The sequence below is a fragment of the Pleurodeles waltl genome, chromosome 3_1 (assembly GCF_031143425.1).
Source record: "Pleurodeles waltl isolate 20211129_DDA chromosome 3_1, aPleWal1.hap1.20221129, whole genome shotgun sequence".
NCBI classification, from domain to species: Eukaryota; Metazoa; Chordata; class Amphibia; order Caudata; family Salamandridae; genus Pleurodeles; species Pleurodeles waltl.
In genome coordinates, this window is record NC_090440.1 from 193,178,392 (window position 1) to 193,204,916 (window position 26,525).

Genomic DNA, 26,525 nt, shown 5'->3' on the forward strand with positions numbered 1-26,525 from the left:
TCTCCCCCCATGTATTTTCCATCCACACCACTCCAAACAGGTATTGCCCATGCAGCATGCTCACAGTGTACTCACCTGTTTGTCTGGAGGACCGTAGAGTAGCGTGTACTGGGGGAGGACCCCATCCACTAACTTCTCCAACTCCTCCGAAGTGAAGGCAGGGGCCCTTTCCCCAGACACATGAGCCATCCTTGCTTCCAGACTGAGGTCACAGCAGCACTTGCAGTGTAGGTCCTCTCCTGTCGAAGGTCAGGTATCAAGTGAGTGAACAGACAGAAAATGGCGGTCATGTCCAGGGCGGTGCGTACATCGTCATTGGCTCCTGGGACCCATAGGGTCCAATGTTAACCAATGCAGGATTGCGCTGCGGTGTTTGACCACCTACCGCGACGGTGTAGAATGCCAGCGCAGTCACCTCATATCCCCTTTTCCCACCTTACAGGTCAGGCAGCCACCATTTCAGGGGACCACATGGCATTAATATTAACTGCGTCACACCTATCTAGGCCTTGCATATACACAGTAACAGGCACATTGCGGATTTACAAATGTTTGCTAATGACATTTAGTAATACCTCAGTGTTGGCTGACTCTCTGCTCGCTGTTTTCCTCCATAGGGCACATCCGCTGGGGCAGGTGGTGAGATGGCAGCATCCTCCGGTGTACAGACCGCTGGTGGACCTGTCAACAATTGAAGAGAGACACGTAATAGTCACCTACAGACTTGATCGTGCAACAATCCATGAACTGTGTGCCCAGTTGCAGCCAGACCTGATGTCAGCAATCCGCCATCCCACAGGAATCCCCCCTCTAGTACAGGTCCTGTCAGTACTCCATTTCCTGGCAAGTGGGTCTTTTCAAACAACAGTGGTCATTGCATCAGGGATGTCCCAGCCTATGTTCTCAAACGTGTTGTCCAGAGTGTTGTCTGCCCTGCTTAAACACATGCGCAGCTACATCGTTTTCCCTCAGGTGGAGGATTTGCCTACAGTGAAAGGTGACTTCTATGCCCTGGGACATATCCCCATCATCATAGGTGCCATTGATGGGACACATGTGGTCTTGGTACCCCCCCCGAGGAGGGAACAGGTGCACAGAAACCGGAAGAGCTACCATTCTATGAATGTGCAGATGGTGTGTTTGGCCAACCAGTACATCTCCCATGTGAATGCCAAGTTTCCTGACTCAGTGCATGGCGCTTACATTCTGAGGAATAGCACCATCCCTTAATTGATGGGGCAACTCCAGAGGCACCGTGTGTGGCTAATAGGTGAGGACAAGGACCCTATACTCTGTGAATAGTTGTCTGGGTCTGGGGTTGTCCCTAAGGGTTAGTGTGTGTCTAACAGTTGTCCCTCGACATTTGCAGGTGGCTCTGGGTACCCCACCCTGTCATGGCTACTGACCCCAGTGAGAAATCCCAGGACAAGGGCAGAGGAACGCTGCTACAATGAGGCACATGGGCGAACTAGGAGAGTGATCGAAAGGACCTTCGGCCTCCTGAAGGCCAGGTTCCGGTGCCTCCATATGAAAGGTGGTTCTCTCTACTACTCACCAAAGAAGGTGTGCTAGATCATCGTGGCCTGCTGTATGCTGCACAACCTGGCTTTGCGACGACAGGTGCCTTTTCTGCAGGAGGATGGTCCAGATGGAGATCCTGTGGCAGCTGTGGAGCCTGTGGACAGTGAAGAAGAGGAGGCAGAAGAAGAGGATATCGACAACAGAAACAACGTTATCCAGCAATACTTCCAGGGAGACACAGGTAAGAAGATATCACTGCCTCACACCTCTCATACAATTGTTAGACCCATCATATGTCTGTCACTTTCACCTAGTGTATGGACCCTGACTTGTCACTTTGCCTTTCCATTTCATGGATGTGGGTCCCACTGTGTGACCTCTGCTATATTACCTCATGGACTAGAGCTGTTTACATCGGTATGTTGACAATACAATTGACATTGCTATATTCCATAGTTATTGCAAATACACATTTGTGAAAGCACAGACTGACTTCAGCTTGTTTTGTGATTCAAGGGTGTTTATTTCAGTGCAAAATAGTGGAGGGGGTTGTAAAATGGGCAGGGGTGATGGTGGAGGATTGTCCATGGCAGATTCCAGTCTATTTGTTTCACAGGTGCATTGTCCAAAGGGCCATAGGAAGCGGAGCTAGGGCAGTTGATGGATGGACATGGTGACGAAGTGGGACAGAAGGATGACCTTCAGGGGGGTCTCATTTCCTGGAGGGGGTCTTGGCATTGTTCTCTGACTTTGTCCTGGATCTCAGGGACCGTTTGCCGGGTGGTTCTCCTTCTGCAGGGGGTGGGGTGCTGGTGTCGTGGTCCTGTGGTGGTGCCTTCTGTCCACTAGCGCCGGCGGAGGTGGTGGGCTGTTCATCATCCAGGCTAGTGTCAGGGGCCCCTTGTTGTGCCACAGTGTCCCTCTTGGTGTTCACAAGGTCCTTCATCACCCCTACAATGGTGACCAGGGTGGTGTTGATGGACTTAAGTTCCTCCCTGATCCCCAGATACTGTTCCTCCTGCAGGCGCTGGGTCTCCTGAAACTTGGCCAGTACCGTTGCCATCGTCTCCTGGGAATGATGGTATGCTCCCATGATGTTGGAGAGGGCCTCGTGGAGAGTGGGTTCACTGGGCCTGTCCTCCCCCTGTCGCACAGCAGTCCTCCCAGTTCCACTGTTTTCCTGTGCCTCTGTCCCCTGAACCGTGTGCCCACTGCCCCCAGGTCCCTGATTTTCTTGGGTTGGTGGGTTTGCCTGGGTTCCCAGTAGTGGTGGACACACTGCTGCTTGACGTGTCCTGAGGACAGAGGGTTGGCCCGCTGGGTGGGTGCTGTGTTGGTGTTTCCTGAGGGGGGAGGCTCTGTGGTGGCTTGTGCCAGTGTCAGGGGAACTGACTGTCCCGAGGTCCCAGATGGGCCGGGCTGGTCATCTTGATCCAGTTGGACAGAGCTGCTGTCATCACTGTGGGCCTCTTCTGTGGCGGGAGTGGACATGTCTGGAACCTCCTGTCCGGTGACGTTGGGTAGGGGTCCTGCAGGGGTGTAAAGGCATGATTACTGCATCTGTGTGTGCCATTGTCTGCAATGGGTGGGTGACCCTGTACTCCAGTGCTTGCATTCTTGTGTAGGCCCTTGTGTGATAATTGGTTTGGGGATCTGTGTGGGTATCTGTTGTGGACATGCTTTGGTGATGGGTGTCTATGCTTTGGTGTTGCATGCAGGGCTTGGTGTTGGGATGTGTGGGTTGTGATAGTGGGACATTTGTGAGGTGTTGGAGTGATGGGGGTGAGGGTGGGCTATTGGATAGCATGCAGGTAGGGTGGGGGATGTAATAGTTAAGATTTGACTTACCAGAGTCCATTCCTCCTGCTACTCCTGGGAGGCCCTCAGGATGCAGTATAGCCAAGACCTGCTCTCCCATGTTGTTAGTTGTGGGGGAGGAGGTGGGGATCCGCCGCCAGTCCTCTGAACTGCAATCTGGTGTCTTGAGACCACGGAACGCACCTTCCCCCGTAGGTCGTTCCACCTCTTCCTGATGTCATCCCGTGGTCTTGGATGCTGTCCCACTGCGTTGACCCTGTCTACGATTCTGCCCCATAGCTCCATCTTCCTAGCTATGGAGGTGTGTTGCACCTGTGATCCGAATAGCTGTGGCTCTACCCGGACGATTTCCTCCACCATGACCCTGAGCTTCCTCCTCAGAGAACCTGGGGTGTCTTTGCGGTGCCATGGTGTGGGTGATGTGTGAGGTGGTGTCAGGTGCGATGTGTGAGGGGATGTGTTTGTGTGTGTTGTCTGAGGTGCGTCGATGTTGTGTGAGTGATGGCGTTGTGTGTCTGTGGATGCTAGTGTTGTTGATGGTGGTGTCCTTCTATGGGCTTCTTTCTCAATTTTTGTCATAGGGGTTTGTGGGTGATGTGGGTGTGTGTTTTATATTGTATTGAGTGTGTGGGAGTGGTGTGTGTATGTGTATCGGGTGTGGGTATTTCGAATTGTCCAATGTGGTTGTGTTTTGTAAATGTGTGTGTATTTTGAGCGCGGCGGTGTGTACCGCCAATAGAATACCGCGGTTGAAAGACCACTGCGTGGATTCGTGGGTTGTGATAGTGTGGGCATATTCCCGTTGGCGTGACGGTGGAGGTTTTGTTATCCCCAGTTTATCATTGACCTTTGGTGTGGCGGACTTTCGTGGGTGTCCGGATTTTGGCAGATTCCGGGCTGTGGGTCGCAATAGCTGAAGCGGAATTCCGCCGCCGCAGCGGTGTGTTAGCGGTCTTCTGCACGGCGGTAAGCGGGATTTACTGCCAATGTTGCAATGAGGGCCTGAGTGTTTTCTTTCATGTGTGTAAGTATTAAGTATGACTACAGTGGTATTGCATGAGCTTTGCATGTCTCCTAGATACGCCTTGGCTGCTCATCCACAGCTACCTCTATAGAGCCTGGCTTCTAGACACTGACTACACTAGTAAGGGATACCTGGACCTGGTATAAGGTGTAAGTACCATAGGTACTCACTACACACCAGGCTAGCCTCCTACAGGAGATTATTCAAATTCCTTATGTATTTAAACTTTCAGTTAATGATATAATAACTCCTGGAGTTGCTTCTGATGATTGGGATGTAAAAACAGTTCATTTTATGTTATCTAAACTAGAGTATTTCACTGTATTTAAAAGTGAAGATGTTTATCAATCAAAAGAAAATTATGGAGACATGTTCTGTTACAATTATTATGGACATCATTACATTCATAGAGCACATCCCCCAAAAACTATTTTTAATTACACACAAGGGGAACATTGTCCAACTCAGCTAATGGGGAGTTCTAAAGCATACTCTGAAACGTTTGCATATTTTTCTCGGCACAATGTTAAAAATGCTGAGTTGTTTTATTTTAATTTGCCAATAATGGAAATGCACCACATTTTATTGACTGATATAAAATTGATTTGTTCTAATTCCTATGTTTCCCAGTAGGCTATAGAAGGCTATGAATATTGGCTGAAATCGATTGACTTAAAGAGTGTATGGGGAACTAACAATTGGCAAATAAGGGAAAAGGAAGCTATATATAGAGCATGCCTAAAAACCTGTTAAAATTATATTTTTTAATGAAACTATACAACAGACAAGTTGTTTAGGCTTTGCAAAAAATAAGAAATGAAATGCGCCCAGTATCCCCGCCCCTGTTAAATTTTATAAATGGAAAAGATAGATTCATGCAACTGAAGATCAGCTCGATGGGTGGGGCCAAACTGGAACATTTAGCACACCACTTTCAGGTCCTGGTGAGTGGTTATTGTGTCCAGTGAACAGAAATGGTTGCCATGCGTGTTTTGTGAACTCCATGGGGGTGTTTAGAACAAATAGACCAGACCCTAGTGTCGTAGTTCGGACTCTTGCTCTGAGCAAGACTGCTGGTCTCAGGATTACAGTACTTTCGTTCGTAGGTGACTAAGTCTCTTCCTACAACTATTTGTAACTGTTGTCCAAACCTTACCGGCTTACTAGCAGTACCTCACCGAAAACACAATAGTAAAAGGTGATTTGTAGCAGTCGCTTACGCATGGACTCAAAATACAATATCTCAGGGTTGTAGTGGTTAAACGGAAATTACCCTTTTCTCACAGATCTATAATGTCTCATACAAACAAAGGCAATAACACAGATGCAGTAAAGTTATAATAGTTTTTATTCAACATAACTGCAATTTGTGATAAGTTGCATGAACTGCAATGATTAGGATAATGAATATACCAAGCAACAGTATTGTAAAGAGGAGAGTCATTGTTATAAAGACCCCCACCATTATGCAATATAAGATAAAAATATATGTATATGTAAAAGATGGAATAAGCCCTAATACCCTAAGGAGAGTAGGTCTAACCTCCTACCTAAAAAGGAAGAGCTGGGTTCGTTAAACCTAATCTGCCAAAACCGTGTCCATGAGAGGAGCCCCCAACCCTCATTACCTTGGAATGAGGTCTCTATCTCAGACTCCGCAGGGACACGAAGACTGGATCAGTGTCAAGATGACTGCAGCATCGGTATCAGCGATGGTGGCGATGCCCTCTGGTCGGAATCCCTCTGATTATCTGTCTAAAAGTGTGTTGTATTTATACAGATCTACAAGGTCCCCTGACATAAGTGTTATTCATAACAATAGATAACAGGCATGCTTGGGACGGCAATTAATATCAACAATCCATCGAAAGTATAGAGAGGGAAAATCCCTAAGTGTGAATGCCTACTGTATGTTTGTCTTTCGTGCTTGATCTTGACGCCTTGGCGCAGTGACACTGATAATAGAACCCATAACAAGTGGCCTAACTATAAACAAGGCCGCCATTTTAAAGGAAATAAATAATTAAATGGACTAAGCCAGAGCAAGCTAAGTAGGTTAAAAGTCACTGGGTGACGGGGGCACGAGTTTACAAGCCTACGGCTAAGCTAACTCCTGTTAACCCGTTAAAACAAACTAGGATTCACTACACCCTCCCCATTGCCGTAACAGGTATGATGAAGGTAAAGAAAACCCAATCGCTAAAAAGCTGCTACTGAACTAAAAAGCCAAAAAACTTAACGAAAAAATAAATGCTGTGTTATAAAATTCGTTTTTTTTAAAAACATCTCAGAAATTTTAATATCAACCATGACAAGTATAGCAAACTTTTAGTATAATTGCTTCTTTTATTAGAATCGGGAACTGGCAAGCTAATTCATCAAATTATGTGCTATATGCAGGATCTTGAAGAATGTCATCGAAGTCACCATTCAAGGATCTCAAAAATGAGTCAACATCGTCAGAAGTGAAATTGAGAGCTGGGCGGACAAACGGATCCACAGAGCAGAAGTGAGCCATATTCATCGGTGCATCGACACTCGCTGCAGCGTCCTCATCCATGTTAGTTTGTATAACAGAAGGCTCATAGGTGGCCTCGCGGAGCAACCTCAGTCTCAAGGGGCATGACCGTGTATGAACCCTCATCGGGGACATCAGCAGTTCGTGGTCCACAGGAGATGTCGGTGCAACAGCAAGACAGACCATAGGCAGATGTTCAAAGAGACACCATATGCAGCGGAACACCGGTTGTACACACCAAAGTAGAGGCCGGAATGACAATGACCAGTCAAACTCTAGTTCCACCAGCAAAGGTGTACCGAAGATCCGAACCATGCGTTCACGGCACAGCGGGGTTGACGGGAGCGGCTCCATTGCTCTGTGTCGCTGGAAAGAAACAACCACCGCAAATCAGAAAATATAGCAGTAGTAGTCCGCCAATTAAAGCCAAAATAATTGGAAAGCCACCAAACACACTGGAAAAGAGTGAATGGATGGCTGATGGGATGACTCCGAAGACAGTCTGGAAGATGGACACGAAACCAGACCCGACAGCCTTAAAGAAATGAACAATCCCAGTGGTGCTTGAAGCATTGAATATTCTCGATACCAACTCTCCAAAGTGTAAGGGGAAATCGGTATTTAAAAGGGATTGTATCTCGGCTGATGATCTCGCAACCTGGAGAGCATACGTCTCTTTTGCGGATGTCAAGGCGACCTGTTTTTTAAACAATAGCGCCTTCAGTCTACTCAACTTGTCATAGTTCACATTAATAGTATCAATGTGGGGCCACATTTCAGATACTTGTATCTCTCGTGTGGGGGGAAACAAAACATGGCCACAACACGTAACAACCTTCGTGACTGAGATTGCGTAGGCAATTCCAGGTCGCAAGCCGCAACAGCTGTCATCGCTCAGAAGAACATAACTCCCATTAGAAAGAACATGAAACACTGAACGAATCAAGGGGACGGGAGTACCCTTCAGAAAACAGGCCAAATTTGCGACCCCCGCATTGCAAAGACCGTGAAGAGACACCTGTTTGCATATCATGGAATGACGAACATTAGTCTCACATTCACTTCCGCTAATAAAGACCTCTTGTTCGCCGTTCAGACATCGATACTCAAAGGGCAACTCCCACTCTTCCTTAATAAAGCTATCTCCTAGCCGTTCATATCGTCCCACTGCAAGATGTTTCAGGCAGCTCGAGAAACGAAACGTTGAAAACTGTAAATTAATAATGCCGTGTAAGAGCCAAATAGTCGAAGGACTTTCTGCAACCGTGAAGGGCAACTTATATAAATTAAAAGCAGCGAATAGTTCACTCCCATTAAGGTATTTCCATGGAATGTGGCCACTTTTCAGCGTCTGCAATGCCCAATTCAGCTGCATGATGGAACGCAGCTGTGTTTGCCCATGATATAACCGAGACAAATCAGTCTGAGTGATATCAATAGCAGATGACACTATATTCGACAGGGAATAAATCCTGTTGGAAAGCGTGTTCATGCCATTGTCGACAACAGCCAATGTATTTTCCAAATTCTCTTTATCAAGTTGCCGTAAACGTGCAGCAGCCTCAAGTTGAGAAAGTTTCCAAATTTCATTATACATGGCATATAAAAAACGTTTCGAGCGTTGCTTTCTAGGACCTAATAGGAAATCTTGTAGGTCTATACTGTCAGAAAGAGTATTCAGGTGTTGTTTCACCACTGTTAAGGTGTTCGTTTGTATCCATTGTTGGCAAAGCTTGCCCACACTGTATGTCGTAATTATACCAGCATGCTGACCTGACAAAAAGCGAGGGTCTGGTCTATGAAGGGAAAACCCCCCTGAAGAGTTCAAAAAACGCCTTTGACACTCATCAGTATCGGTGGGCCATACCAACCATCCCCCGGGACTGGAAAGTGAATAATTATAGTCACCAGCCTTAACCAATGCATCTAGCCTATCCCCAGAAACATTTAGAAAGTGTTGCCAATCTGTACATTTTGTCGGTGTAGGGATACTGGGTGTGTTTAGATCCTTTATTTTAGCTAATCCCAAACATGATGTCTGCTCAACAGTGTCATTTAAAAAAATCATTTGCACAGGAATTAAGCAAGCTCGAAACAAAGCCTCCCTACCCTGTATCTGCCAATCTTGCGTCCCCCATACACTCTTCAAATCGATAGTGTTCTTCCAATATTCATAACCCTCAATCGAAAGTCGGGAAACAAAGGGATCTGAATAAATCAGTTTTGTATCTGTTAACAACAATTTTCTAATGTGTGTCTTAGGTAATTTAAAATAATAAGATTCAGCTTTTGTTGTATCATGCCCAGAAAAGTATGTGAATTTGTCACTGTAATACTTTGGACTCCCCACTCGTGGTGTTGAACAATGTTCCCATTGTGTGTAGTTAAAAAGAGGCCTATATCTAGTTGCACGGTGCAGGTAGTGATGTCCCCAATTATTATAGCAGAACATTTCACCATAATTCATTGTAAAATCATATACATCATCACTTCCAAAAGCGGTGTAGTCCTTCATTTCAGTTAGCATGGAATCCCAATCATCAGAGACAACATTAGGTGTAATAACATCAGACATAGAAATTTTGAACACGTATGGTATTTGAATTATCTCTGTAGGCCCGTATATATCGAATGGAACTTTGTCCCAAACAATCCCATCTGAAATCGGAATAGCTGTAATATTGACAGGGGACAAATCACGTCGGACCTTATGTGATGAATGATGTGGTGTTAAAATTACATCAACAGGCTCCACTGAGGAGCGATCAGCAATATAGTGACCATTAATTAGTAAAAAGAAAACAGTCACAAAACCAATCCATAATAACAATGCAATAAATGTCAAACAGAACCAGAGATAGTTCCATGGATATATCAAATAGTTCTTTTTAAGCCATTGATAGAACTTGCTACCTCTGGAAAGTTTGTCAGTCTCAGTTGAAGATGAATCTGAAGAAAAATCATCAATGTCCACAAAATAGCCAGACGAAGTCTCCGCAAACACAGGACTCATCGAATTCCCATCCACTGTTCTTGGAGGTTCATGATAGATGACGTTACCAGTCGTGGAAGTGTTCGTGTAAAATACAGCCAAATCCTGTAGCGGTGTGTTCTCCGAAGTTGTTACAGGAACCAACAAAAGTTAATTTTCTGCCCTCCCCATGGTCGAGGAAGTGTCCGGAACAGCAGCTGACATAGTTGTATAGTCAGTAGTAGCGATGGTCATCCTACTATGTAGAGGGATGTCCTGTTGGGTAGTGAGAGGGGATCGGGAACTACCCAAGGGACCTCCTGGTCTACTGTGAAGAATCGGCCACATGGTGTAATTTGATGTCATCAATGGAGATGAATCTGTTTGATTTGGAACCAGACAATGGCGGAAGGATGACAGTCCTGGTGCCTTTTATTCCCAAGACCGGTACAGGTGCTCTGTATGCGGGACTAAACTCTTTTCTCACAGCGGTCTTCTCACGAACCAGATCCCCAACGTTAGGAATCCAGCCAGTCGAAGTTTTCGCCAAATCCCTTATTCCCAAGGTGGCAGCGCTTGCAGATGATTTATCATCACGGAACTGTTGAAGCTCCTGTAAAACAGCGAGACGTTCTTTTATGTCAAATGGTGTTTCTGCTGCCACCATACCAGGGGCATCAAGATCGGGAACATACATAGTTGTCCCAAAGAGAACCTCATATGGAGACTTGCCCCTCAAGGACTGTCTTGGCAGATTATTCAGTGCTCTCTGGACCCCATATAGGTGATGTAACCAACTACGGCCTGAACCTAATACTCGAGCTGTTAAGGACTGCTTTAGATAACGATTCCGCCTCTCCACGACCGAATTTCCCTCGGGATGGTATGGTGAGGAGTAATGGAGTTCAACACCCATCGTCCTCATGGTGTCCCTGAAAGCCTTAGAGGCAAATGCAGGGCCCTGGTCCGAATGGAATGCCGCAACCGCATATGTACCGATAAAGATCAGCAAATCTTTTATAACAGTCCGGGCGTCAGCCGACCGCTGTGGCCATACCCACAGGAATCTAGAACAGGAATCTACAGCCACTAAAATGTATTTGTATGCACCATCAGGTTGCAAAGGACCACAATGGTCCAGGTACACACAATGGAGTGGTTTGTCTGACACTAAAACAGATGTCTGCGGAGGGCGCGTGATAGTCGAGCCCTTAATCTGCTGACAAATGTCACAGCAAAGGACATACTGTTTAGTCCGTCTGCATAGACCAGGCCACCAGTACCGTTGTTGTAGAATGGTGATAGTGGCCTGTATACCAGCATGTGCAGAAGCGACACCCTCATGTGCAGCTGTAATCAATTCCAATCTCTGATCTTCATTTGGGATCACTCGATCACCAACATCTGGAATTGTTGCAAAAGCAACATTCTGTGCACTGATATGATATGTATAGTTTGTAGGGTATCCTTTTGGAAGGGGCTTGTCTGCAGCCGAGGCTTTAACGGCAAGCAGTATTTCATTATCCAACCTCGTTCGAGAACAAATCACTGCAGCCACAGAAGCCGTAGCTACTGAAGCTTTGGCTGCTTCGTCAGCCAATGTATTACCGGCAACATGTATTCCTACACGTTGGTGCCCCAATGTATGAACTACATGGACACATGGCAGCTTATCCTTAAGATCAGCCACCCTTCCCCACAATATTTTGTGTTTAATGGTGTTCCCTTTAGAATCTCTAAACCCGTTCAGTATCCAATGATTGAGATATTCATTGTATGACTGGACGCAATAATAGGAATCACAGACGATCAAAGTCTGTGTTCCTGGCTCTGAATGTTCGAGCGCTAGAAGAAGAGCCTTAAGCTCGGCCAACTGGGCTGTGCAGTCCCCTAAGGTCTGAGTATACGTGTTATGAGGATGAAAAACTCCGTCTTCCATTACCCCGCACACGGCTGCGCAAGCTGCCGAGTATTGATGTTTAGTACCCACAGCCGGTTGTGCCGATCCGTCAGTGTAAATGATGGTATCATAACTGTCTATTGGCAATATGTGTAAGGGAGCGGGGTACTCCTGTTCATACTGGAGAAATTCTTGTGTCTGAAGTCTGGGGTCAAACACATAATCAACATCAGTGGTGGTCAGAGATGTTGCCCATTGAATCCAGCGTGGATGCAATGCCTTAGCGTTAGGAACGCTCGCTTTAGTGACAGCCTCTAAGGCCGGAACCGGGGAGACAACAACAATGCGTTTCCCCTGGGCAAGCGGTCTCTCCTTTATGACGGCAATCTGAACTGCCGTCAGAATTTTTTCAGTAGGAGCAAAATGTTTTTCTGCATTGGAGTACAAATGTAATTTGTATGCTATTGGCACCGTGTCACCCTCATTAAAGGTGACATAGGTAAATCCTAGGGCACCAGCTATTATTCTGATGACCAAATTTGTTTTATTGTCCCGTGTGTACAAGTGTCTAGCTTCTAGCATGTCTCGTTGTATGTCCCTTAGGATGTGTGTGTGTTCAATTGTCCATCGCCTGCCAGAATAATTGGGCTGAATTAAGTCATATAGTGGTTTTATGCGTTCAGCATAATATGGAATATATGTTCTGCCAAAATTAAAGAAACCCAGTAATAACTGCAATTTCTTAAGCGTGTTCGGAGGCTGTAGCTGAGCACACTTCTCTAGGAAGTGTGGGGCCAGGCTCTTCCCCTCGTTTGATAGTTCATATCCTAGGAACAATACACTAAGAAATGCTATCTTGCTTTTCTTTAAATTAAATTTATAACTGAAGGCGGCAAATCCCAAAATAATCCGATCAACCCTGGCAAGATGAATGTCAAGGGTGTCATCAGTGAGATAGATATCATCCACATATGACAATGCCTCGGAATCAAGCTCCTGTAAGATTGATGTGACACGGGCCGAAAACAGTCCTGGGCTGTTTTTATAGCCTTGGGGTAAACAACAAAAGCGTTTCTGAGAACCATAGGAAAATGCACTTAGGTCTCTACTTTCATGTGCCAAATTCTGGCAGAAAAACCCATTAGATATATCCAATGTAGTTTTGTATTTTTTACGCACTATATTATTAATTAGCGCTGTGCTGTGTGAATTTTGTATAGCATAAGTGCGTGCATGACTATTCAAGTGCCTATAATCAACCACTATTCTATATGAATGATCAGGTTTCGCAACGGGAAATAGCGGATTATTCATTGCCGATGTACAGGGCTCAATTACTCCCTGGTATTCAAGTTGTGACAGTATCTCCGTCACTGGAGCTTTTGCTTCATGTTTAACAGGGTATTGTGGCTGCGGGTGTGGTGTAGACCGAACGGGAATAACATGGCAAGGAGAGTCCTTGTCCCATCCTACATGATTACGGTATAATGCAGGTGCCTGCGCTAAAGCCCATTCAGCAGCTAATGCTCGTTTGTCTGTCTCCGGAACAAGATCAGAGAAAGAAGGCAAAATGACATCTTCCCCATGTGGGAGCATGCGGACATGTTCCGGTGGCCAGTCTCTCTCGGCCAACAGGATATCACTAGTAAGTTCATCCCAGAATATTACACTAATAATGCGTTCCACGTCTCCCTCTATCTGAATTGTTAAATCAAAAACCCGATCGGGTGAAAGTACGCGGCCATCCGCCGTTTCAACTGCGATGTAATCGCTACTTGCTGTCGCATCCAGAAGAACTTTCAGATTCTGGCGACATATTGTGACCTCTGCCGCGCTGTCCAACAGAGTCACTGCCCACTTCTTGTTCCTCAACAGTGTTCTCAATACTACTGGTATTTTTAATGGTCAGTGCAGCCACTTTTTTCTTTTTAAATTGTGGCTTTTGTTGAGGAGTCTTTTCTTCTTTTTTAACAGTAGACTGTGGCGAGTCTTTCTTTTCTTTCACGTATTCCAGACGTCGATCTTGACGGCCCCCTCTCTCGCTACGTCTATCCGGTGCGTCCTGAAAGGAACGAGAAGGACGTGAATCAGTATATCTATCTGGAGTTCTAATGTTATCCCTATTTTTGAGATTATGGGGGTGATTCTGACCGCGGCGGACGGCGGTCGCCGCCCGCCAAGCAGTTCCCGCCGAAAGACCGCGGCGGTCATTCTGGCTTTCCCACTGGGCTGGCGGGCGACCGCCGAAAGTCCGCCCGCCAGCCCAGCGGGAAACACCCTTCCCACGAGGAAGCCGGCTCAGAATGGAGCCGGCGGAGTGGGAAGGTGCGACGGGTGCAGTTGCACCCGTCGCGAATTTCAGTGTCTGCAAAGCAGACACTGAAGTTCTTTGTGGGCCCCTGTTACGGGGGCCCCTGCAGTGCCCATGCCATTGGCATGGGCACTGCAGGGGCCCCCAGGGGCCCCACGACACCCCATACCGCCATCCTGTTCATGGCGGGTGAACCGCCAGGAACAGGATGGCGGTATGGGCTGTCAGAATCCCCATGGCGGCGCAGCAAACTGCGCCGCCATGGCGGATTCCCATGGGCAGCGGAAAGTCGGCGGTACACCGCCGGCTTTCCGCTTCTGGCCGCGGCTGTACCGCCGCGGTCAGAATGCCCGGCGGAGCACCGCCAGCCTGTTGGCGGTGCTACCGCCAACCTCCGCCATGGCGGTAATTACCGCCAGGGTCAGAAGGACCCCCTATATCTCCTTTCGGAGTACTCTGGATGAGGAGAATCAGCTCTTCTGTTTCTCCTATCCTTGAAATCTTTTTGTTTTTCCCAGCGTTTCTTAGAGCCCTCTTGTGCCTGCTTCGTACCTTCCTTATGGGTGGTACTTGGTATGTACAATTTTTTAGGTTTGGCTCCCAGCCCATCCCGTCCTATACTAGTATAGGTATCAGAGATTATTTTTGGCAGCTGTCTCTCTTGTTCCTGGTGTGGAGTTTCCCGGAGACGCTGGCGTATCGCCAGTGCTACTGCTTCCCCTTTAATATTACTCAATATTATCGAGGAGACGGCGTCAAAATTACGCATCAATTTCATCCCCAGATCTAGGGCTGGTGCAGCCCCATGCTCATTTTGTATTTGTTTCAATACTTCCGGCAAATTGGCCAGTGTAGGGGTACCATGCGTGGTAGTATAAACGGCAGCGAAGACTGTACCCCAAGTGGCACATTCATCAACCGAGGGAACCATCCCGAATGGCAAGCACATAGTGAGCAATCTATGTTTCTCCTGTGGCCCCGTATGTGGGAACACAGCTTCCAGCTGATTTGTTTTCTGAGCAATCCAGAACGGTATTTTTTCTCGATCCGAGGGCACTTTACCCATAATGGTATGCACCGTTTGTGGATTAATCCCAGTAGCCAATTGATATCCACCAGCTACTGGCGGTGCTGGACGCGCTGGTGTAGTGTTCAATGTTCGCATTACGAACTGGACCAATCGTCTATATAATGCCACTAACTCATTATATAATATCCTTAAATCTACAAGCGGCATAGTCTGTATGCCTGGGTGAGGTGTGTATGTGGCAAACATGGGCCACGTAGGCCCTTCATTACTTAAAGGACCTAGCCTCACCCGCCGCAGTATATGTGGTAGGGCGCCTTCAAACCAGTTTTGATGCTCCTGATTTGTGAGCGATATTTCATGATACTGGTATGCTTCATACCTTACGGGTACGTCCGCAATGTCATAAGTGTGAAATGTGTGCGTACGTTGGTCAGCCTCAGGAAAGGCAACCCAACAATAAAATGTTTCCGTTTGGTATGCTTCAGTTGCTTCTATAATCAAAGTAACTTCCCCGCCCTCTTCTGTAAGGCCATGCGCTAATAAATGTTGTGTAAGTGCATGTCTAGCATTTGCAGGAATGTCTATGGTATTAGCCATAGTTGTTTAGAGAAACGGAACACCAAAATAGGTGAAGATTTTTTCCTTTTGTTAGTTCGAGCTCGAACAACCTACAGCCTAAGCAGGTGTTACCTGTTTGGCTGAGGAGGATTCTCCCAAAGACCACGGACGTCTCCGTATAATGGTACTGAGGGTACCTGTTGTCTGTGAGACAGTGATAGTCAGGGTATCCGTAAATTAGTGCCTAAACACCATCGTTGGGGGCGCCATGTCGTAGTTCAGACTCTTGCTCTGAGCAAGACTGCTGGTCTCAGGATTACAGTACTTTCGTTCGTAGGTGACTAAGTCTCTTCCTACAACTATTTGTAACTGTTGTCCAAACCTTACCGGCTTACTAGCAGTACCTCACCGAAAACACAATAGTAAAAGGTGATTTGTAGCAGTCGCTTACGCATGGACTCAAAATACAATATCTCAGGGTTGTCGTGGTTAAACGGAAATTACCCTTTTCTCACAGATCTATAATGTCTCATACAAACAAAGGCAATAACACAGATGCAGTAAAGTTATAATAGTTTTTATTCAACATAACTGCAATTTGTGATAAGTTGCATGAACTGCAATGATTAGGATAATGAATATACCAAGCAACAGTATTGTAAAGAGGAGAGTCATTGTTATAAAGACCCCCACCATTATGCAATATAAGATAAAAATATATGTATATGTAAAAGATGGAATAAGCCCTAATACCCTAAGGAGAGTAGGTCTAACCTCCTACCTAAAAAGGAAGAGCTGGGTTCGTTAAACCTAATCTGCCAAAACCGTGTCCATGAGAGGAGCCCCCAACCCTCGTTACCTTGGAATGAGGTCTCTATCTCAGACTCCGCAGGGACACGAAGACTGGATCAGTGTCAAGATGACTGCAGCATCGGTATCAGCGATGGTGGCGATGCCCTCTGGTCGGAATACCTCTGATTATCTGTCTAAAAGTGTGTTGTATTTATACAGATCTACAAGGTCCCCTGACATAAGTGTTATTCATAACATTAGATAACAGGCATGCTTGGGACAGCAATTAATATCAACAATCCCTCGAAAGTATAGAGAGGGAAAATCCCTAAGTGTGAATGCCTACTGTATGTTTGTCTTTCGTGCTTGATCTTGACGCCTTGGCGCAGTGACACTGATAATAGAACCCATAACAAGTGGCCTAACTATAAACAAGGCCGCCATTTTAAAGGAAATAAATAATTAAATGGACTAAGCCAGAGCAAGCTAAGTAGGTTAAAAGTCACTGGGTGACGGGGGCACGAGTTTACAAGCCTACGGCTAAGCTAACTCCTGTTAACCCGTTAAAACAAACTAGGATTCACTACACTAGCTATGTGTCATCAGAACATTCGGATACAGTAACAACATATAATGTAGGGAAATTGGGCCAGCATTGGTTAAAAAGTTCCTCACTAGAAGCTGTTGAAGAACACCTCAGTCTCCTGTCTAATAACACAGACTTGCAGGATTTCCTGTTACGCCCAGAAGACAACAGAAAACAAGCTTCTTATATGCAGTTTATATTGAAATTTGGAAACTTTCCCAACAAGACGTTGCTGCCCTGTTCAGGCAAATAGATCAGGGAAATTTACAGAAAGCATTAGCCATTGTAGATAATGGGATTAGCACCTTGTCTGACCGCATATACACTTTAAACAACATTGTTTCATCTGCAATGGACATTGTGCACAGTGATGTGTCATTTTTACAACATGGACAGAGCCTGCTTAGGTCCATTATGCAGTTAGGATGGACACTACAAATGCTGAAATCTGTTTGCATTCCCTGGCAACATGTCAGCGTGAGGGACATTTTTTCAGCATTTAATTGGACGTGACAGCAACAAATAATGGCTAAGAAGGATGTGACTTATGTTAAACATCGAGAAGTTAGAAAAGTTGCTTTTTACTGTGTCTGAAATACAATCTGCTGTATGTTAAATACATGAGGTTATCAATCTGCCTATTCAACACTGCAATTCACGTCATGCTTAACCTCTTCGCTGCCAGGCCTTTTCCCCTCCTGTGCAGATCCTTTTTTTGGCTATTTGGGGCAGTTCGCGCTTAGGCCCTCATAACCTTTTCTCCACATAAGCTACCCATGCAAATTTGCGTCCTTTTTTTCTAACATCCTAGGGATTCTAGAGGTACCCAGACTTTGTGGGTTCCCTTGAAGGAGATCAATTTAGCCAAAATACAGCGAAAATTTCATTTTTTTCAAAAAATGGAAAAAAGTGCTGCAGAAGAAGGCTTGTGTTTTTTTCCCCTGAAAATGGCATTGTTAGAAATGGGGTTTCTGGTTGGCTAGGGTATGCACCTCAGCCAAGCAGAACTTACCCACTCTAGTCAGGGCAATGGAGTTACACGTCCAAGATAACCCCTGCTCACCCCCTTGGTAGCTTGGCACGAGCAGTCAGGCTTAACCCAGAGGCAATGTGTAAAGCGTTTGCAGAACACACACAACACACGTGACGCAATATCCCCACCACAAAGGAAACACAACACCAGATTATATGAAAATATACTGTATTGTACACAAGGCAATTATCAGACCAAACATCACATATCAGTACTATCCTGCTACCTTAGCAGTTGTCAGAACGTTACACATTAGTTACTCTGCAACCTAGCAGTAGTCACACATAACACACAGGTTACTCAGTATTCTGCAACATAAGCAGTAGTCAGGAAAACACGTTATTACATCACAGCACTTGTCATAAGAATATCATAAAATGCCCACAGTAGGAACATCAGAAAACATATGGCAAGTTAGAAAAACATATTAGCAAGCATGTCCATAAAAGGAACATTTGCATACACATATGTAAAAACATCAAACGCAGGTAGGTAATATATGAATCAAACAAAAGTCTGTAGAAAGAACTTTGTATTGCAACTACATTGGTCCTTTAAACAGTACCTGGTTGGATGAAGGCAACTCCAGTGCCTAGAAGGTGAACAGTGGGGCCCCCGGCGCTCCTATGCGCAAAACGGTGGCCTCCCTTATACTCTGGGGTCAGAGGAGGGCGACATGCACCTCCTCTCTTTTATAGACAGGCCCCTCCGGGGACCGTGATTACTGGGGGCCCCCCAGGGCCTTAACCGGCCCTTCCACCAAGGCAGCAAAAACAACTTAGGGCAGGAGGGGGGCACCACGCACCCCCTCCGGTTTAATGACAGGCCCCTCCCGGGACCCGCGATCTCTGGGGGGCCTCCCGGGCCTCCACTGGCCCTTCCACCAGGGGGGGGCCCACAATAATGCCCGTTTTACCTAACAGCAGAAAAGGAGTGTCCTGCTCCTAATGCAGAGGCCAGGGGGAATGGGGCACTCCCCGCACCTTCCCCTGGTCCTGCCGTGAAGCCACAAGAAGATCAGACCCCTCCTGGGGCCCGAGCAGACACGCGCCTGGACCCGATGCGGTGTGCGAGTGTTCTTCCAGCTTCCCGGGCTGCTGCGGTGATCTTATTTAAAGGGGCACAATGCAGCAAGGAAACTACGAGGTCCCAAGGCTCCATAAGCGCGCTGCAATCAGCGCTATGGCAGCCGCAACCACGGAGAAGCACCCCTCATGAAGAAATGGATGCAGGGGTCAGGGGCCACAGCACCCTGCCCCTGGGGAGCAGAATCTTAAGACAAGGTCCTCAGGTGGAGGGCCCAGCTACAGGCCAGCACAAGGGAAAGGCAGCAAGTGGCAAGTCCTTCACAGTGACCAGGCAGGTCACAGGTCAGCACAGCAGCAGCAGTCCATGGCGGTTCCTGGTGAGTCCTTTCAGCCTTTAGTGTCCAGTTCCAAGATGATTCCAAGAGTCTCCAAATTGTGGGGAAAATTCCCCTGTACTTATAGTAATTTCTTACGGTCTTTTACAATGGTAGGGAGAGGAGGTTCCAGCCAGTTACAACTGGTTCTGGGAGTGCCCCCTCTCTCCTTTCAGCACAGGCTCCAAACATCAGAAGGGGGTTAACGACCCTATTGTGTGAGGCCAGGGCACAGTCTTTACAAATGCAGGTGTGCCCCGCCTCTCCCTTCTCTCAGCCCAGGAAGACTATTCAGTATGCAGATGCAACTCTGTGACACCTCCACCCTCCCTGTGTACAGGCTGTCTGAAAAGTATGCACAAAGCCCCAACTGTCACTCTGCCCAGACGTGGATTGGAGTCAAACTGCAAAACACCAGGGTCATAAGCACAGATAAATGCGCACTTTCTAGAAGTGCCTTTTCTGTGATAGTAATAAAAAACACCCCCACACCAGTAAGCAGCATTTATTATCACCATCACAACCATACCAAACACGCCTATGCTACCTCTCATAAATCAGACAATACCCCTTACACATAAGGCAGGGCATTTCTAATGCAATCCTATGAGAAGGCAGCACTCACAGCAGTGAGACACCAAGTTAGGCTGTTTGTCACTATTAGGACATGCCATGCAATATGGCACGTCCTGCCTTTCTACATACATGGCACCCTGCCCATAGGGCTAGCTACAGCGTGCCTTAGGGGTGACTTACATGTAGTAAAAGGGGAGTTCAGGGCCTGGCAAGTAAATTTAGATGCCAGGTCCCAGTGGCAGAAAACTGCGCACACAGGCCCTGCGCTAGCAGGCCTGAGACAGGTTTGAAAGTCTACTTCAGTGGGTGGCGCAAGCAGCGCTGCAGGCCCACTAGTAGTATTTAATTTACAGGCCCTGGGTATAGAGATACCACTGTACAACGGACTTATAGGTAAATTAAATATGCCAATTAGGTATAAGCCAATCATACCAACTTTAGATGGGAGAGCACCTGCACTTTAGCACTGGTCAGCAGTGATGAAGTGCTCAGAGTCCTAGAGCCAACAGCGAGAGGTCAGAAAAACCAGGAGGAAGGAGGCAAAAAGACTGGGGATGACCCTGCGTAAGGCAAAAAGTTTAACACACATCAACAAAGGTTTTGAGGTGGTAAATTCACCATCTTCCCAGCTTTCAGGAACAGGCAGACTTGAATGAGAAAACCCCATTTTTCAACACAATTCTGACATTTTACTGGGACATACCCCATTTTTACTATTTTCTGTGCTTTCAGCCTTCTTCCAGTTAGTGACAGAAATGGGTGAGAAACCAATGCTGGATCCCAGACAGCTAAACATTTCTGTAAAGTGGACAAAATTCTGAATTGAGCAAGGGGTCATTTGAGTAGATCCTACAAGTGTTTCCTACAGAAAATAACAGCTGAAATAAGAGAATATTGAAATTGAGGTGGAAAAACAGCCATTTTTCTCCATGTTTTACTCTGTAACTTTTTCCTGCGATGTCAGATTTTTGAAAGCAATATAGTGTTACGTCTGCTGGGCTCTTCTGGTTGCTGAGATATATAGGGCTTGTAGGTTCATCAAGAACCCTAGGTACCCAGAGCCAATAGATGAGCAACACCTTGCAATAGGTTTTCATTCTACACCGGGTATACAGCAATTCATTTGCTGAAATAAAAAAAGTGAAAAATAGGTATCAAGAAAACCTTTGTATTTCTAAAATGAGCACTAGATAAGGTGTTGAGAAGCAGTGGTTATTTGCACATCTCTGAATTCCTGATGGTGTGGTGTTTGTCAACTGTCGAAGCATTTGCATTTGTGATAAAAAAAAATTCTCCTTTTTGTTCTAGTTCAAAGCTTTTGCTTTCTTTGCTGTGGCTCCTTGCAGTTTTGGCGGTGGTTAACCTGCTGTTTGCATAGTTGCATGTTTTAGGTAAGTAAAAACAATTTACTCAAAAGGAGGATTGTTGCCATGCATGAATGACATGTTTGTAGGTGATGTACTAAATGCAGGATTGTGGGTGAAATTGTCCTTAGATTTGAGCACAATGATATTTGTGTTGTCTTATTTGTAATTTGCTTTTCTTTCTTTCTTTTTAGTGGGATATCATTGGTGATTGCTGTGTCTATGCAGAGTAGTTACTGGTGAGTCAAGCTTTTTCAGGCAAGTGAGCGGTATAGTTTTTGAGTTTATAACTCTTACTGATAAAGCTACACTTTATTACTTATCTTACACAGTGCTGGTTGTTGGTGGTGCATTTGTCCAGTTACTTTTCATAGGAAAGATCATGGCTAGCCGCAGGATGACCGCTCAGCAGGTGGTTGGTATGCTTTTAAAGTCATTGTCTGATCATGATTATGAGACGGACTCTGCATCTGAGGCAGAGGAGGAAGTGAGAGATTCTGTCAGTGAAGTTTCTGTCGGAGAGGAATCTTCTGATGAGGAAGCCACTCTCAGTGCAGATGAAGGGCCTGTTTTATAGGAGGACACTGATGTGCCATTGGTGCAGAAACCTGGGGCTGAAAGGTTTCTGGTTAGAAGACCTGAACTCTGGGTTGCCCCAAAGATGGAGCGGCCAAAGTTGCCTGCCTTTACTGGTCTCCCGGGGTGCAGAGTCAATACAGAGAACTTTTTGCCTGTCAATTTCTTTGAGTTACTTGTGGATGATGTGTTTTTGGAAGGAATTGTTGAGCAGACTAATTTGTATGTGGAGCAGTATTTGAGGGACAACGCTGCTAGACTTAGGCCACACTCTAGAGCTACTTAGTGGATTCCCACAAATTTGGAGGAGATGAAAAGGTTTTTGGGTTTGACTCTTTTGATGGGGTTGATAAGGAAGCCATCAGGGGCTTCTTATTGGTCTACTAGTCCCTTGATGGCAACAGCTATATTTCCTGCAACCATGAGTCGCAATCGATATTTGCTTCTTCTTAGGATGCTGCATTTTGTTGACAATGCATTAGCCTTGCCACGAGATCACCCTGATTCTGACCGTCTTTTTAAGATTAGGCCTGTCCTTGATCATTTTGTAGATCGGTTTTCAGAGGTCTATGTTCCAGGCAAAGAAATAGCCGTGGACGAGTCTTTGGTCATCTTCAAGGGTCATTTGTTTTTTTGGCAGTACATTCCTAGCAAGAGGGCACGATATGGAATTAACTTGTATATGCTGTCTGAAAGTAGTACAGGATATGTGTATAGTTTCCGTGTCCAAACTGGTATGGATTCCAGTATTGACCCCACTGGTTGTCCTCCCACTTCTGGAGTTACTAAGAAAATTGTGTGGGAACTTGGTAGACGACTGTTCAACAAAGATCACCATTTGTATGTAGATAACTTCTACACTGGAGTGCAGTCATTCAAGGAATTGTTTAGAGTGGATACTGTTGCTTGTGGCACAATTATTTGTAACCGGAAAGGCTATCCAAGGGAGCTTGTCTGTAAAAAACTGGAGAGGGGACAGTGCAGTGCCTTGCGGAATGATGAACTGATAGCTTTGAAATTTTCAGACAGGAGGGATGTCTACATGCTAAGTACCATCCATGATGAGAGTACTTCCCCCGTGACTGTTTGGGGCCAGGTCACTGAAATCCGCAAACCTTTCTGCATTTTAGATTATAATAAACACATGGGAGGTATAGATAGAGTTGATCAGAGGTTGGAACCTTATACTGCTATCCGTAAGTCTTACGTTTGGTATAAGAAGTTAGCAATTCACCTCTTCCACTTGGGAACTTTTAATGCTTTTATTGTGTTTAAGGATAGGTCTCCAGAGTCAAAGATGACATTTGTGAAATTTCAGGAGTCAGTGATAGAGAGCCTTATTGTGGTGGAACAGACAAGAGTTCCTAGAGAACTAGTGGTGGAGGATGTGGTTAAATTGAAAGATTGCTGCTTTGCTGCGCACATTCCTCCCACGCCCAAAAAAGACTTTTCAGCTAAGAAATGTAGATTCTGTGCTCAAAGGGGTATCCAGAGGGAGACTTGAATGTACTGACCAGATTGTACTTCAAAGCCTGGGGTGTGTGTGGGTGGTTGTTTCAAGAATTACCACACCCAGAAGAATTACTGGGAACTACCATGAGTGTAAACTGCCTGTTTTATATTTTCATGTGTTCAGTTTCATGGTTGGCATTTCTGTCATGTACTTAGTTAGAGCTTTTGTGTTTGTAGTTTTGTAATCATTTCTAATTAGTTAGTGGTTTTTAAAACAAAAAAAAAGTGATGCCATTGTGTGTGTTTAGTGGCGCTTGGCTGACAGTATACTTATTGACTTGCTGTTGGCTACTGCAACACACTGCCAGCCAAACGGCAGTCCACACTGTATCAGGCATGTGGGCGTATGTAAGCGATGGGCCCTTAAGTGGCGCTGTCTGTCGATGCGAGTGTTGTAATGTGCTGGGCCCGTGGCTGGCAGCGTGAATGGTCTTGTGCATGTCATGTATGAAAGGTGTGTGAATGGACCGGAAAGCGGTTGGTGCCTTTTCGTGGCTTTACAGCTCAAGAGCTGTGAGTCATTGGTTCAGTTTTTTGGCCTTTCAGTTATTAACAGTGCATTTCATTTTTGTGGAATTTCTTGTTAATAACATTTGATCCACTGAACCATCACTCACCCTCGTGCCAAATCCAACCAGTGTGCTGTAAAAATGACAAAACCTGCTCCGCTGTGATCAGGCATCACAGCACACCTGTGACACGCTAGGTGTCTCAGGTGGGACCCCGATGATGAAGCATGCCACCAACTTGGTTTCTTTTCACAATTTTAGTGTTTTGGAACATCACATAAGTATGTGGACACACCAAAATGATCTATTGCAAAACTACCTGTGTTTGGGGGGGGCACCTATGTTTTTGGTCCTGGGTGCGGCCTTTATCTAGGGAAACCTACCAAACAGAGACATGTTTTAAAAATAGACATCCCAAGGAGTCCAAGGAGGTGTGGCTTGCCTGGATCCCCCAACATTTTCTTACCCAGACTCCTCTGCAAACCTCAAAATTTTCTTAAAAAAGCATATTTTCCTCACTTTTCTTTGTAGGATCACCGCTGTGGCACAAATTTCGGACCACCCAGCGTACCCCTCAGTCTCTCACGTAAACAGATACCTCACTTGTGTGGGTCCCCAAAGCAGAGTCAGCCTAAAAGATACATAAAAGAAAAATATGTGCTTAGCAGCTCACTGTGCTATCCCTTCAATCTCTACAGGTTGTTGGCATTCTTCTGTTGCAGGCACCTGGACCACCCACACAAGTGAGGTATCATTTTTATCAGGAGACTTGGGGGAACACTGGGTGGAAGGAAATGTATGGCTCCTCTAAGATTCCAGAACTTTCTGTCACTGAAATGAGAGGAAATAGTGTTTTTTTGGTCACATTTTGAGGTTTGCAAAGGATTCTGGTTAACAGAACCTGGTCAGAGCCCCACAAGTCACCCCATCTTGGATTCCCCTAGGTGTCTAGTTTTCACAAATGCGCAGGTTTGCTAGGTTTCCTTGGGTGCCGGCTGAGCTAGAGGCTAAAATCCACAGCTAGGCACTTTGTAAAAAACAGCTGTTTTTTTTTGTGAAAATGTGATGTGTCCACGTTGTGTTTTGGGGCATTTCCTGTCGCGGGGTCCTCTCAGATTCCAGAACTTTCTGTCACCGAAATGAGAGGAAAAAGTGTATTTTGACCAAATTTTAAGGTTTGCAAAGGATTCTGGGTAACAGAACCTGGCCAGAGCCCCACAAGTCACCCCAACTTTGATTCCACTAGGTTTCTAGTTTTCACAAATGCGCAGGTTTGCTAGGTTTCCCCAGGTGCCGGCTGAGCTAGAACCCAAAATCCACAACTAGGCACTTTGCAAAAAACAGCTCTGTTTTCTTTTTGAAAAGGTGATGTGTCCATTTTGTGTTTCCTGTTGCGAGCATTAGGCCTACCCACGCAAGTGAGGTACCATTATTATTATCAGGATACTTGGGGGGAAAACAGAATAGTAAAACAAGTATTATTGCCCCTTGTCTTTCTCTACATGTTTTCCTTCCAAAGTAAGACAGTGTGTAAAAAAGACATCTATTTGAGAAATGCCCTGTAATTCACATGCTAGTATGGGCCTATCTGCCCAAAGGGGGGCAGAAAATACCTTTAGTAGTGTGTCCCATGGGGAGCGACCCTTGCCCAAGGGGCCACCCCCCATCCACTAAACACACACACACTATCCCTGGTGCCTAAGTGTCTTTTACCACCCTTGGGGACAGATGGGCCTAAAACAAATAGGCCGATCTGTCCCCAAAGGGGGCAGAAATGGCCAACAGTTCTATGCCCCCCTCGGGGAGCCGCCCCTTGCTCAAGGGAGCACCACCCCACATGAATAAACAAATAAAAAAACATCCCTGGCGTTCCAGTGGTTTCTGCCCCCCCTTGGGGGCAGATCAGCCTAAAAATAATAGGCAAATCAAAATGGGCATAAAACACATGCCCCCAAAGGGGAGCGAACCTTTCCCAAGAGGCCACCCCCCATCTACTAAACACACACACACACCCACACTATCCCTGGTGCCTAAGTGGCTTCTGCCCCCCTTGTGGGCAAATGGACCTAAAAAACAAATAGGCCAATCTGCCCCCAAGGGGGGCAGAAATGGGCAACAGTTCTATGCCCCCCTTGGAGGGTGCCCCTTGCCCAAGGGGGCACCCTCCCACATAAATGAACATATAAACAAACATCCCCGGCTTTCTAGTGGTTTCTGCCCTAGGCCGATCTCTGCCCCCAAGGGGGGCAGAAATGGCCACAGCAAACATGCCCCCCAAAGTGGAACGAACCTTGCCCTTCCTGACACAGAAACATAGAACATAAAAAATAACAAAAAATCCCTGTCGTCTAGTGGGCATTCCTGCTGCCCGTCCGCAAACACTTTCCTTTCCCCCGATGCCTCTTTGATTGAGACCTCCCATCCGCCGGAGCAGAAACTCACCTGTTTCCCCGAGGTTGGGCTGGAAGCAAATGGCTTGGAAGGGGGTGCTTCCTCACAGCTCCATGCCGAGGACGTAATGGTT

At 46.1% G+C, this 26,525-nt stretch overlaps 1 long non-coding RNA gene across 1 annotated transcript in view; it reads left to right on the top strand.

The window, feature by feature from the left end:
* Positions 1–21,634, top strand: part of LOC138283179 (uncharacterized) — a 208,902-nt gene extending 187,268 nt beyond the window's left edge. The window contains exons 4-5 of the long non-coding RNA XR_011201110.1: positions 21,349–21,431; positions 21,599–21,634. This is a non-coding gene — a long non-coding RNA (uncharacterized lncRNA). The remainder of the gene's footprint in view (positions 1–21,348; positions 21,432–21,598) is intronic.
* Positions 21,635–26,525: the final 4,891 nt, after the last annotated feature.